The sequence below is a fragment of the Notamacropus eugenii genome, chromosome 1 (assembly GCF_028372415.1).
Source record: "Notamacropus eugenii isolate mMacEug1 chromosome 1, mMacEug1.pri_v2, whole genome shotgun sequence".
Lineage (NCBI taxonomy): Eukaryota > Metazoa > Chordata > Mammalia > Diprotodontia > Macropodidae > Notamacropus > Notamacropus eugenii.
In genome coordinates this window covers 526,473,617-526,485,816 of record NC_092872.1, presented here as the reverse complement: position 1 = coordinate 526,485,816, position 12,200 = coordinate 526,473,617, and the positions used below count along the sequence as shown (strand labels likewise).

Genomic DNA, 12,200 nt, shown 5'->3' with positions numbered 1-12,200 from the left:
TCCAAACATTGAACTAAAAATAAAATTAGGAACTGGAACTGATTTTATAAAAAAAAAAACAATCAAGTGGATAAGTTATTTGTTAGTTTGATTTTTAAAATAGAATAAAATCAGCTTACCAAATGAATGAAGATGAAATTAAAGCAGTTAAGTTACTTTGCAAATTATGTGCCAGTGTAGGTGAAATGAATGAATATTTACAAAGATATAAATCTCCCAGATTAACAGGAGGAGAAATAGACTATTTAAATAATCTTGTTTTAGAAAAAGAAATGGAACAAATCATCATTAAGCTCCCTAAGAAAAAATTTCCAGGACCAGATGGATTTGCAAGTGAATTCTGTCAAATATTTAAGGAACAATTAATCCATATACTATATAAACTATTTGAAAAATAGGTTAAAAAAAAGAAGTCCTACTAAATTATTTTTATGATGCAAATATCAACTGTTTGGAAAAATACGTAAAGGAGTCCTAATTCCTTCTATGATACAAATATAGTTTTGATACCTAAACCAGGGGGAACAAAAACAAAGAAAGAAAATTATAGGCAATTTCCCTAATGAATGTTCATGGTAAAAATTTTAAATAAAATATTAGCAAGAAGATCATAGCACTATATCTCATAGATCATACACTGTGACCAGGTGGGATTTATGCTTGGATTGTAGGGCTGATTCAACACTAGGAAAACTATAAGCATAATCAAGTATATCAATAGAAAAACAACAAAAATAATATCAATAAATGCAAAAAAAAAACCCCATTGACAAAATCTAACACCCATTCCTGTTTATTCTTTAATCAGTGGAGCCTTAAAATGATAAGTAGTATCTATAAAAGTGAAGAATAGATGTTATCTGTAAGGGGGACAAACTTGAAGCCTTCCTAATAAGATCAGGAGTGAAGCAATGATGTTCATTATCACCACTATTATTCAATATTGTACTAGAAATGCTAAGTATATTAGCAAGACAATAAAAAGAAGTTGAAGGAATAAAAATAGGCAGTGAACCAAAAAAGCCCTCACTCTTTGCAGATGAAATGATATTTGTACTGTAAAAATCCTAGAGAATCAACTAAAAAAACTAACTGAAACAGTTGACACCTTTAGCAAAATTGCAGGATATAAAATGAACCCACATAAATCCTAATCATTTCTACATACTACATACTACAACAAAACCTGGCAGGAAGAGTAGAAAGTGAAATTCCATTTAAAATAATTCCAGATAATATAAAGTACTTGTAAGTTTACCTGTCTAGATGAATCCAGGTACTATGTGAACATAATTACAAAACACTTTTCACATAGACAGGTCTAAATGGAGAAATATAAATTGATCATGGGTAGACTGAACCAATCTGATAAAAATGGCAATTCTGCCAAAATTAATTTTCTTATTCAGTGCTATACCAACCAAAGTACCAAAAATCTATTTTACAGAGCTAGAAAAGATAGCAAAATTCATGTACAAGGAAATAAGATCCAGAATATCAAGGAATCAGTGAAAAAAGATGTGAAGGAATGTGGTCTAGCAGTGCCAGATTACAAAGCAGTAATCATCAAAACAATCTGGTACTGGCTAAGAAATATAGTGGTGGATCAGTGAAATTAGATTAGGTCCCCAGAACACAGTAGTCAATGATCATAAATGATCTTCTTTGATAAACCCAAAGATCCAAGCTTTTGGTGCAATAACTCTCTATTTTACAAGAATTGCTAGGAACAGTGGAAAGCAGTTTGGGAGAAACAAGGCATAGACTATCATTTCACATCATAAACCAACACAGAGTCCAAATGGCTAAATGATTTAGACACAAAGAGTGATAGATGACATCATAAGTAAATTAGTGGAGCATGGAAAAAATGTAGATAAGGAAAGGGTTTATGACCAAACAAGAGATGGAGAGGATCATGGGAAGTAAAATTTTGATCATATGAAATTACAGTTTTTTTGCATAATCAAAACTAATGCAACCAAAATTGGAAGGAGATTAGGAAACTAGAAAAATTACAGAAAATTTCTCTTATAAAGGTTTAATTTTTCAAATATATAGGGAACTGAGTCACATTTATAAAAAACAGATATTATTCTCCAGTTCATAAATGGTCAGCTCTCAGATTCTTTGATTCCATCATGTCACTTAACACCTTTGTGCTCCAGTTTTCTCATAAAACAAATGAGTTAGAATAGATGATTTAAGTTTTTCAGCTCTGTCTTTGGTGTACATAGTTGGTGCTTAGTGAATATGTGTTGATTGGGTTCAATTCCAAATTTGTGAAAATGGACATGTATCATTCTTAAGAAGCATCAGATCTATTTCTTGCTCAAGATTTTGCATTGGATTCATTTTTTTTCCCTAGCAGTGGCATAGTATTACAGTGCATTGAGAGCTGTCCTTAGGATTAGGAAGACCTGAACGTTCTGCTTCTGACATCCAGGCAGTTTGACCCTCATCAAGTCATTTAACTACTCAGTATCTCAGGCAGCTTTCAAAGATTCTCATGTTGCATAACATATGCTGATTTGTATAGGAAGAGGGAGTTTTCCATGGAGAGTTCTCTAAACAAGTGAATGAAAAACAAAATTTTAGAAAAAGAAAGTTTTTTCCTTTGGTAGAAGAAAATAATTTTTCATACTGTGTTTATATTTATAAATGATACATATAGAATTATAATTGTTAAATGTCCATACTTTTTATAGGGATGTAGGTTTACAATATAGCTTTTATCAGAGAAAACATTTACTATTAGAAAGGTCATTTCATACTACAGTAATAAATGGAGGCATCTTTGAGACAAATTGGTGATGTGAATGAATCTGTCTTTGAACAAGTAGGACCTCGTTCCTGATGTAGAAATGATAGGAAACTGGTGAATAAGTGATCATGCATTCTACCTTAGAGTTTGTTATAAATAAAGAAAGAAATGTTAGTCTTAGAACCTAGATTTGGGGAGAGGAAATCGTTCCTTTGATAGCTACGATCCCATGATCTGAAATCCTGCTTGGGAATTTGGCACCTGACTAATGGGGGATGCTTCTAAGAATAAAATTTTGAGAACATAAACACAAATCATTATATTTGGGATAAACTGAACTAATAGTGAGGTTCTTCTAACCTGACTAGACTGGTCTTCAGACAATAGATATGTCTTAGACAGAAAGATTTTTTAGTTTGGTAGATTCCATCAGAGCTGGAATTGCCTTAGGGAATATAACGGAAGAGCTATCTAAAGATGCTGTTGTTGATGAATAAGAAACTTTCCAGTCAACTTAGACTTCAAAAAAGAACTTCTTTAGTAGATGGAACACAAGAATAAGTAACTGAGGAGGAATACAAAACAGCATCGTTATCTGGGAAGAGTGCTGGGATTAATAAAGTTTACAGAAGCCTTCAGCTGGTGATGAATGTGAACTAAACTAAAAAAATTTTTTTTTAAATGTGGAGCAAGTAGAAGGTCATTGAAGGAATGAAACTACTGTCCAGATGGATGAGATTTGATAGAGGAAACTCTAACTCTTTTTAGTTTCTGTTTTCTCAAATGAGGAAAAGTGACTAGGAATTATACAACAAATGATTAACTAAGAATTGAAACCCATTGTAAGGAGGAGATGGTAAGAGAATATTTAGCTGTCCTCAATGAGTTAGTCATCAGACTGAGGCAAACTACATCCAGGTGAACTGAAAGAACACGTGGATATGATTGATGAGTTTCTGTCAGTATTCTCTGAAAAATACTGGAGAACGTAAGCATCGCTATAGGACAGGAGATGGACATGTGTTGTCCCAGTTTTCACAAAGGAGAAGATGGATTTTTCAGACTGAAGGCTGGTAGGTTTAACTTCTATTCCTGGTAAAGAGAAATGTCTCTTTGGTTTTGACATGTGAATTTCAGTGCTCAGTGCAGTAGCTGGCACATTGTAGGATTAATAAGTGTGTATTGACTTTCATAAATTTAGGGAAATCCTTTTGAGAAATGCCCTACAACTGGGCTTACTGGTAAGGGTTGTGCATTTTATAACTCTAGAGAATTTACTGGGGCACAGAGTTTAAGTAACTTTCCCAGAACATACCGAGACAGTGTGTCAGAAACAGGATTTGAACCCAGATTTACTATGACTGAAACTGATTCTCTATCCACAATGCTGTGTTGCTATGGAAAATTTTTAGAATGCAGTATTGAAGATTGTATTGAATACTTACTTCACAGAATTATTGTTAGATTTACAGGAGATAACACATTTAAGACACTTTACAGATTTTATGGTATTGTTATTTCTGTTTAGAAAGTGAAGTGGTGATGACTAAAAAGCTAATACAGATCATATCAGACACTATTGAAAGGAAAGAGCTGTCCTAACCCCTTCTGGGCTCAGCAGAGGCCAGATTTTTTGTTTGGAAAACGTAGGCGTCTCTTGAATTCCCTAAAATTTAAATCAGTAGCTATAATATAGGAGATATGACATGTCAGTTTCCATTATCTGTACTTAAAATTCTGAAAGCAACATTCACTAATCATTGCAAATAAAGATAAGCTGCATTAGCAAGGATTCCCAGGACAAAGAGATAAGGAAATTTAAGAATCTAAATAAACTGAATTTCCGGAAGAGGATTACTTTATAATCAAGTAACTGTAATAGGTACTAGAAAACAAGCTTTCTTTTATTCATATAGATGATAAGATGGCTTTAGCAAAATAAAAACCATTCTCTGTGAGGATGAAGAGAAATTTCAGTAATTTCTTAGATATGAAGAAACAGATTTACTAGTTATAACTCTCAGTACCCAGCTTTTCACACCTTTATATATGATTATGCTTACAAAAACATGGGCTTTAATTGACAGTTCACTTATTTCCTGAATTGGAGATGTTACAGAACAAAATGGATAAATTAGAAATTTTTCTTTTAGATAAGCATTTTGTAGATTTTTCTAAATTTGTAGTGTGTTGTATCTAAGCCCCATATGTTAGTGACCTAGAGAATTGGACTATTTTGCTTTGGAAAGTTTTGAACTAGAATTGATCAGATTTAATTACCTTTAATATGACACTTCAATATTATGTAGTTCTGATGATCATATTTCCTTACATCATGGATCTGTATAGATTACACAGTCTTTTTGTGATTGAATATGGCCTTCTGTAGTTGCTTTGCTCCCCTCCTACCAGACAGGATATGAATCCAATTCTGCCAGACTTTAAGTCCAGAAATCTAGTCATCATGCCATCCTATCTTGGTATTTGTTTTTAAGTATTTTGTTTTTAGGAAAGTTTTATATTAAAATGTAAATCTAGATATTGAAACTATTGGCATTTATCTATTTGTGAATTATTTGTTGCTCAGAGAAGTTTGCTTGATATCTTTCCAAATTGCACTGCTTTAAGCACTTACCAAAATATTTATTTTTGTTGTTCTTTGAGACAATACCATTTTTGCAAACAAGTGTGAATAAGATATGTTAGGATCATTCAAATACATGCAGAGAGTGGAGATTTCAAGAGAACCAATTAGGGGGAAAAAATCAGTTCTGGGCTGGATAATGTTTTGATTCTTGTTAGTAATGTAAATTCAGCATAGAAAATGGACTGAGAACCATTGGCTTCTTTCAAAACAGAAATACTATTCTGGAATTATAAATCTGTTTTTATACTTTTATTCTGGCAGTGGTATCATGCTGAAGTGGCTATAATAAAATCTACTTTTAAAATTAAAGTAATCAAACATTTATTAAATACTTTGTTTCAGGTTACTGTATTAACATTGGGGGAGATAGAAAGTTTGTTTCAGGTTACTGTGTTAACATTGGGGGAGATAGAAAGTTTGTATAAAAGCTAGTTCCTGCACTGTTGAAATTTATAGTCTAGTATAAGGAAAAGGCAAACACAGGTATGCAACATCATAAATTTGTAAATTCATTAGAAAAAAATGTTCCTTATGAGGTAGAAAAGGAAAAGTCATTTTCTGTTGAAAGGATCTGAATATGATTTTTTGTGGTGATGGTATTTAAATAGGGTTCTAAAGGATGAGTAGGAACTTGAGTAGATGAAGGAGAGTCTATTCTAGGTTTAGGGACGGTCAGCCAATCAACAAGCATATATTAAACACTGTGTAATAAGTAGCTATTATGTACATTGTGCTGAAGAAGTGTGAGCAACTCACTTTAGCAGCAAACTTTTTACTAAGCACCTACTGTGTATGAGGCATTATACTAGGAATACAGTAAAACAGGGGGAAAAAAGAGGTAGTTCTGTCCCTTGAGGAGGAGTGATTTGTGGGGTAATCTTTGGAAGGAGCACTGAAGCATAAGCAGAGGGGTTAAACTTAACCAGGAGAAGGACTGCCTTATCCTTTGACTAGAACAAAAGAGAGTAAGATGGGCAAAGAATACGTGAAGAGAGAGAAGGCAGTTTGTTGTCTGGCTTGCAGAGTGCATGGAGGGTAATAATAGAAGATATTAGAAATACAAATTAGTGCTAGATTATAGAAGATTTTGAAAACTGGGCAGAATTTAAGTTTTCCTCAGCAGTCAAAAGGAAACACATGTTTTTTGAGTAGAGATTATTTTGGCAGCAGCTCATATATGAATGGTGGTATATATGTAGGGAAGAGAAGAAAGAGGGGAGATTGGAAAATGAATAGGTCATAATTAAGGCCTAAACTGATTGTTTGGTAGACATCAAGAAGAGATGTTTAAAATTTTATTTCATTTTATGTTATTTAATAAGTTTTTATTGATGTATTCTGTTTCTTCTATCATCATAGGTGTCCTCAGTGTCTTTCCCCCTTCCCATCCTAGAGAGCCATCCCATATAAATTACAATATTTTTTAAAGAAGAAATCAGCACAGCTAATTGATAGATTGAAAAAGTATTAATGCTTTCGCAATATGCAGCAACTGTTGCCCTCCATAAAGAGTTGAGTTTGGGGTGTCTCCTCATACTTTTTCATTGGAGTCATGGTTGACCTTTATAATTTTGCTACATTCACTTTTGATTTTTTGATGTGTGGTTGTTCTTTCCAGTTACGTTGTAATTACTATTTATATTGTTTTCTTGTTTCTCCTTATTTCATTCTTTACCAGTTCTTTTAGATTTTTCTATGATTTTTCTATGCTTCTCTGAATTTACAACACTATTTCTTAAAACACAGTAATATTCCATTCCATTCCCATACTACAATTTGTTTAGCCATTCCCCAATCACTAGACATCTACACTGTTTCCAATTCTTTGCTATCACAAAATGTGCTGCTATAAATATTTTGGTGAACATAGGGACTTTCCTGATGACTTCCTCAGAGTGTAAGTTCAGTAATAGAATATCTGGTTAAAGGGCATGGATACTTTAGTCACTTTATTTGTATAATTCCAAATTGCTTTCTAAAATGGTTGTACCATTTTACAGCTACACCAGTATTGTATTAGTGTGCTTATCATTTCACAACCTCTGCAACATTAAGTAGTGCCATTTTTGTTATCTTTGCCAATTTGCAGGCTGTGAAGTGATTGTATTGGTGTTAATTTCTCTCATTATTAGTGGTCTGGAACATTCTTTCATTTGGTTGTAAATACTTTGCAATTCTTTTGAGAATCATTTGTTTATGTCCTTTGACCACTTTTCTATTGAGGAATGACTATTAATCATATACACACATATATTTAATAATTGTTTATATATCTGAAATACCAAACTCTTATCAGAGAAATTTGATACAAAGATCTTTCTCCCATTTGGCTAGGGCAGTGGTGTCAAACTCAAATAGAAATGAATTCCTTTGGGCAGTATATTCACTTAAAACAAATATTAACATTATTTTGTGTTGTATTTTTATTTGTTTTGTTAACCATTTCCCAATTACATTTTAATCTGGTTTGGCCCATTTGGCAATTTCTGAGAAATATTATAGAGGTAGATTTAAAAGGACTTGATAACTGTCTGAGGGCATAGTGGATAGAGTGCCAGGCTTGGAATTAGGAGGATTCATCTTCCTGAGTTCAAATCCAGCCACAGACACTTACTAGCTGGGTGACTCTGGGCAAGTCACTGTATGCTGTTTGCCTCAGTTTCTTCATCTGCAAAATGAACTGGAGAAGGAAATGGCAAACCACTCCAGTAACTTTGCAAAGAAAACCCCAGAAAGGGTTATGAAGAATCAGACTCTAATGAAATGACTGTACAACAGCTATCTGTGAGATGGAAAGGAAAGCATTATAGTTAATCTCAAGGTTTCAAACAGGAATTTTATTGGATTTAAGGTTCAATTTGAGTTATTAATATGATATGGTGGTCAAAAAAGCTCATACATTTTTGAACTGTGTTAAGAGAGGCATATCTTCTCGAAATAAGCAGACCATACTCTCTTACTCTTGTTGTTTGTCCTTTATTTTTGAATAGGACCAGTGACATCACAGGGTGATGCCATGACTTGAGGGTGAATTGGTCTTAAGTGAGGCAGAATTGCACAAAGTTGTTAGCCTCATTTTCTTTTCCAGAGTCATCAAAGTCCAGTGGCAAGATAAAAGTCAGGAAAACTGGTGTTAACCCTGGATACAGTGGATGACCTTGGTGTCTTTGATGTTTGACCAAGATCTAAGTGCTCCACAGTGCCTGCTTTAGCCACCTTCATGGCCAGTGGGAAAAAATGTTCACATTTGCTTTTTTCATTGGGGGAAAGCTTCATATGCTCAAGGTTTTGTTGTAAGAGAATCAGTGTAAGGAAATGGAGTGGTTAGCCTGGAGAAGAGAAAATCAAGGAGAACTTGATACCTATCTTAAAATATTTGAAGGGCTGTCATTTGGAAGATGGATTAGACTTATATTTGATTCCAGAGAGCAAAACTAGGAGTAAAGGATGGACGTTGCAGGGAAGCAAATTTAGTTTTGATGTAAGGAAAAAATGGTTTTTAGCAATTAGAGCTATCCAAAAGTATAATGGGCTATCTCAGGAAGCGTGGGTTCCTCCTTACTGAAAGTCTGCAAGCCATGACTAAGTGACCAGTTATTGTATATATTGAATATCTGTTTTTTTAAGTAACTATTAGCCTGATGGTCACCTAGGCCCTTTCTTTCTCTGAAATCCTGAGTTTCTTTGAAAAGAATGCTTTGCACACATATAAAGCATATAATGTCCCAAGAAGATTAAGTGAAAGCACAGAGATACTTTGTGGAAAATTCGAATTTGAATCCTAAGTCTCCTGATTCATGCAAACATTTGTTAAGTGCCTGTTATGTATATTCTAGTCCCTCAGGGAGTAGGTAAATAAAGTTGAAAAATGATATAGTCCCAGTCTGTCCTTAGGAAGCTTAGAATATTTTTAAAAAATTAACATTTTTTGTTATGTTGAACTGGACAGATATCAACAAATGAGTGTTTTAATATACAAAAAACAGAAAAAGAGGATTGTACTTTAAACCATGAATCCCTATAACATACAGATTTCATTTATAAAAGAATAGTATGCATTTACATTTATTTTAAAGCTCTAGTGCTCTTCTCTGTCTCCTTGAATACCTCTTTATGTTCTCTTCTATGTATTTTTTAAAAATGAGGTTACAGTCTTATAGAAGACTGTCCCTATACTTTTTTATGTACTAAATAAGATGCAAGGTAGAATGTGATAAGTTCAAAGGAATGATCCAGGAAAAATGCTGTAAAAAAATTTTGAGACAGAGTAATCATCTTATAATCCTGTGACATTCATTTGGTGGGAAGATCAGGGAATGCTTTATGGAGTAGCCTTCACCTAAACTGAACCTTGAAGAAAGAGAGAGATTTCAGTAGACCACTTGCATGAAGGTTAGGAGGCAGCAAAATACAAAAGGAACTAATTGGAGGGCCATACATAATAGTCTGGGGCAGCTAGGTGATACAGTGGATGGACTACCCAACCTGGAGTCAAAAAGACTCATCTTCATGTGTTCAAATCTGACCTTAGACTCTTATTAACTGTGTGACTCTGGGCAAGTCACTTAACCATGTTTACCTCAGTTTCCTCATCTGCAAAATGAGCTGGAGAAGAAAATAGCAAACCACTCCAATATCTTTGCCAAGAAAACCCCAAATGGGATCGTGAAAAATTGGACATGACTGAAATGACTGAACAATAAAAATAATAGTCTAAGTATTTCTCAAATTGTTTCTTTCTGGCTGCTTGCAGTATTTCTCCTTGATCTGGGAACTCTGAAATTTGGCCACAATATTCCTAGGAGTTTCCCTGCTCGAGTTTCTTTCAAGAAGTGATCGATGAATTCTTTCAATATCCATTTTTGCCTTCTGATTCTATAACATCAGGGAAGTTTTCCTTGATAATTTCATGGAAGATAGTGTCTAGGCTCTTTTTTTGATCCTGGCTTTCAGGTAGTCCAATAATTTTTAAATTATTTCTCCTGGATCTATTTTCCAGGTCAGTTGTTTTTCCATTGAGTTGTTTCACATTATCTTCTATTTTTTCAAATTTTTGGTTTTGTTTACTAACTTCTTGGTTTAACCCATAGTCATTCGTTTCCCTGAACTCATTTCTCTCTTTCAACGAATTATTTTGTTCAGTGAGCTTTTGAACCTTCTCCTCCATTTGGCTAATTCTGCTTTTTAAAACCTCCTTCTCCTCGTTGGCTTTTTGGACCTCTTTTTCCAATTGAGTTAGCCTCTTTTTAAAGCTGCTATTTTCCTCAGCATTTTTTTGGTTCTCCTTTAGTAAGCTGCTAACTTGTTTTTTAAAGTCTTCTGTTGCCTGAACCCATTTTAAATTCCCTTTGGGGGCAAAGGCCTTGACTTGCTCTGACAGTATGCCTTGTTCTTCCTCATCCAAAAGGATGGGGGGAGACACCTGTTCCCCAAGAAAGTAACCTTCTATGGTCTTATTTTTTTCCCTTTTTTGGGCATTTTCCCAGCCAGTTACTTGACTTCTGAGTTTCCTCTCCACAACCACCTCACCTCCAGTTTCACCCAGCCAGCGCTTGGGGGCAGAGATTCAAATGCGCTGCTCTCAAGCCACAGGCCTTTAGGCAGGGGTGGAGCTGCTATTCAGTGTGAGATTAAGTTCAGCTGCTCAGGTAGGGGCAGGGCTGCTACATGGGGCTTAGTTCCCTCAAGGGGTTTATGAGGAGACCTTCAACGGATGCAGGCCGCTGCCTGCTTTGGGAGCCCCTGTTGGCCATAGCCTCCTCTGCTGTCTCCTGAGGGGGCCTGAGTTATGGGGACACCCTGTTCCCCTCTCGGCCAGCCAAAAAGACCCTCTCACTGACGTTCGGTGCCTGTGAGTTGAGGGACCTGCATGGCCTCTAGAGATTCTGTCCCTGAAGCCTGCTCAGAACTGTTCCTCTCAGTGCCGCATAGCCAAGGCAGGGCTGGGCTCTGCTCCAAGTCTGGTGCACAACAGACCTTTCCCATTGGTTTTTCAGGTCTCTCTGGAATAGAAATTTTCTCCACTCCATTGTTCTGTGACTTCTGCTGCTTTAGAATTTGTTGAGAGTTCTTCTTTACAGGTATTTTATGGGCTGTGGGGTAAGAACTAAGCATCTGTGTATCTTTCTACTCTGCCATCTTGGCTTCTTCCCCCTTTAAGTATTTCTCTACGTGAAATTGTGTTTGTCCTTTGTTACTGAAGAAGACCATGCTATCAGAGAAATGACATGACTTGTACTTGACTTTGTTTTGAGTGAGGGAGGGCTGTGCAAGGTCACCAGCCTCACTTCTCCTCCAGAGCCATCTGAATCCAGTGACCAGATATTCATCAGGATGACTGGAGATGACCCAGAATGCACTGGGAGACCTTGGGCCCTTTAGGCCAAGATCTTTGCAGGTCCTCACTTAGGGTGAGATAACACTGTTCATTGAGTAGGCCTGTTTAAGAAGTAGCCAGGGCACGGCCCCTTTAATGAGGCCAAGAAAAAGAAAGACATCAGGCTGGGAGGGAAACAGCAACTATTACTATTGATAATCACTCTAAAGCCAGGGAGGTCCAGAAGAGCCCTGAGGCCCGGGCCAATTGGCGCACCAGCTTCAGAGTGCAGTAAGTTTAAGGTCTGGGAAAGGAAAAGACATTTCTACATGAAATAGGAAACCACTGAAGGTCTTTAAAATAGGAGAGTGATATGTTTAGACCTATACATTAGGAAGCTTATTTTGGCAACTAAGACAGATTGAAGAGGAGATAAACTAGAGGCAGCAGTATCAACTAGGAAGTTATTACAA

At 35.5% G+C, this 12,200-nt stretch overlaps 1 protein-coding gene across 27 annotated transcripts in view; it reads left to right on the top strand.

Moving 5' to 3' along the window:
* Positions 1-12,200, top strand: part of DTNB (dystrobrevin beta) — a 339,638-nt gene that overhangs the window by 32,023 nt on the left and 295,415 nt on the right. The window contains exon 3 of one of the 27 annotated variants that reach the window (XM_072633918.1): positions 11,408-11,491. The exons of the other annotated variants lie outside the window; for them this stretch is intronic. The gene's annotated coding sequence lies outside the window, so the exon portion shown is untranslated. The remainder of the gene's footprint in view (positions 1-11,407; positions 11,492-12,200) is intronic. 27 annotated transcript variants of the gene reach the window in all.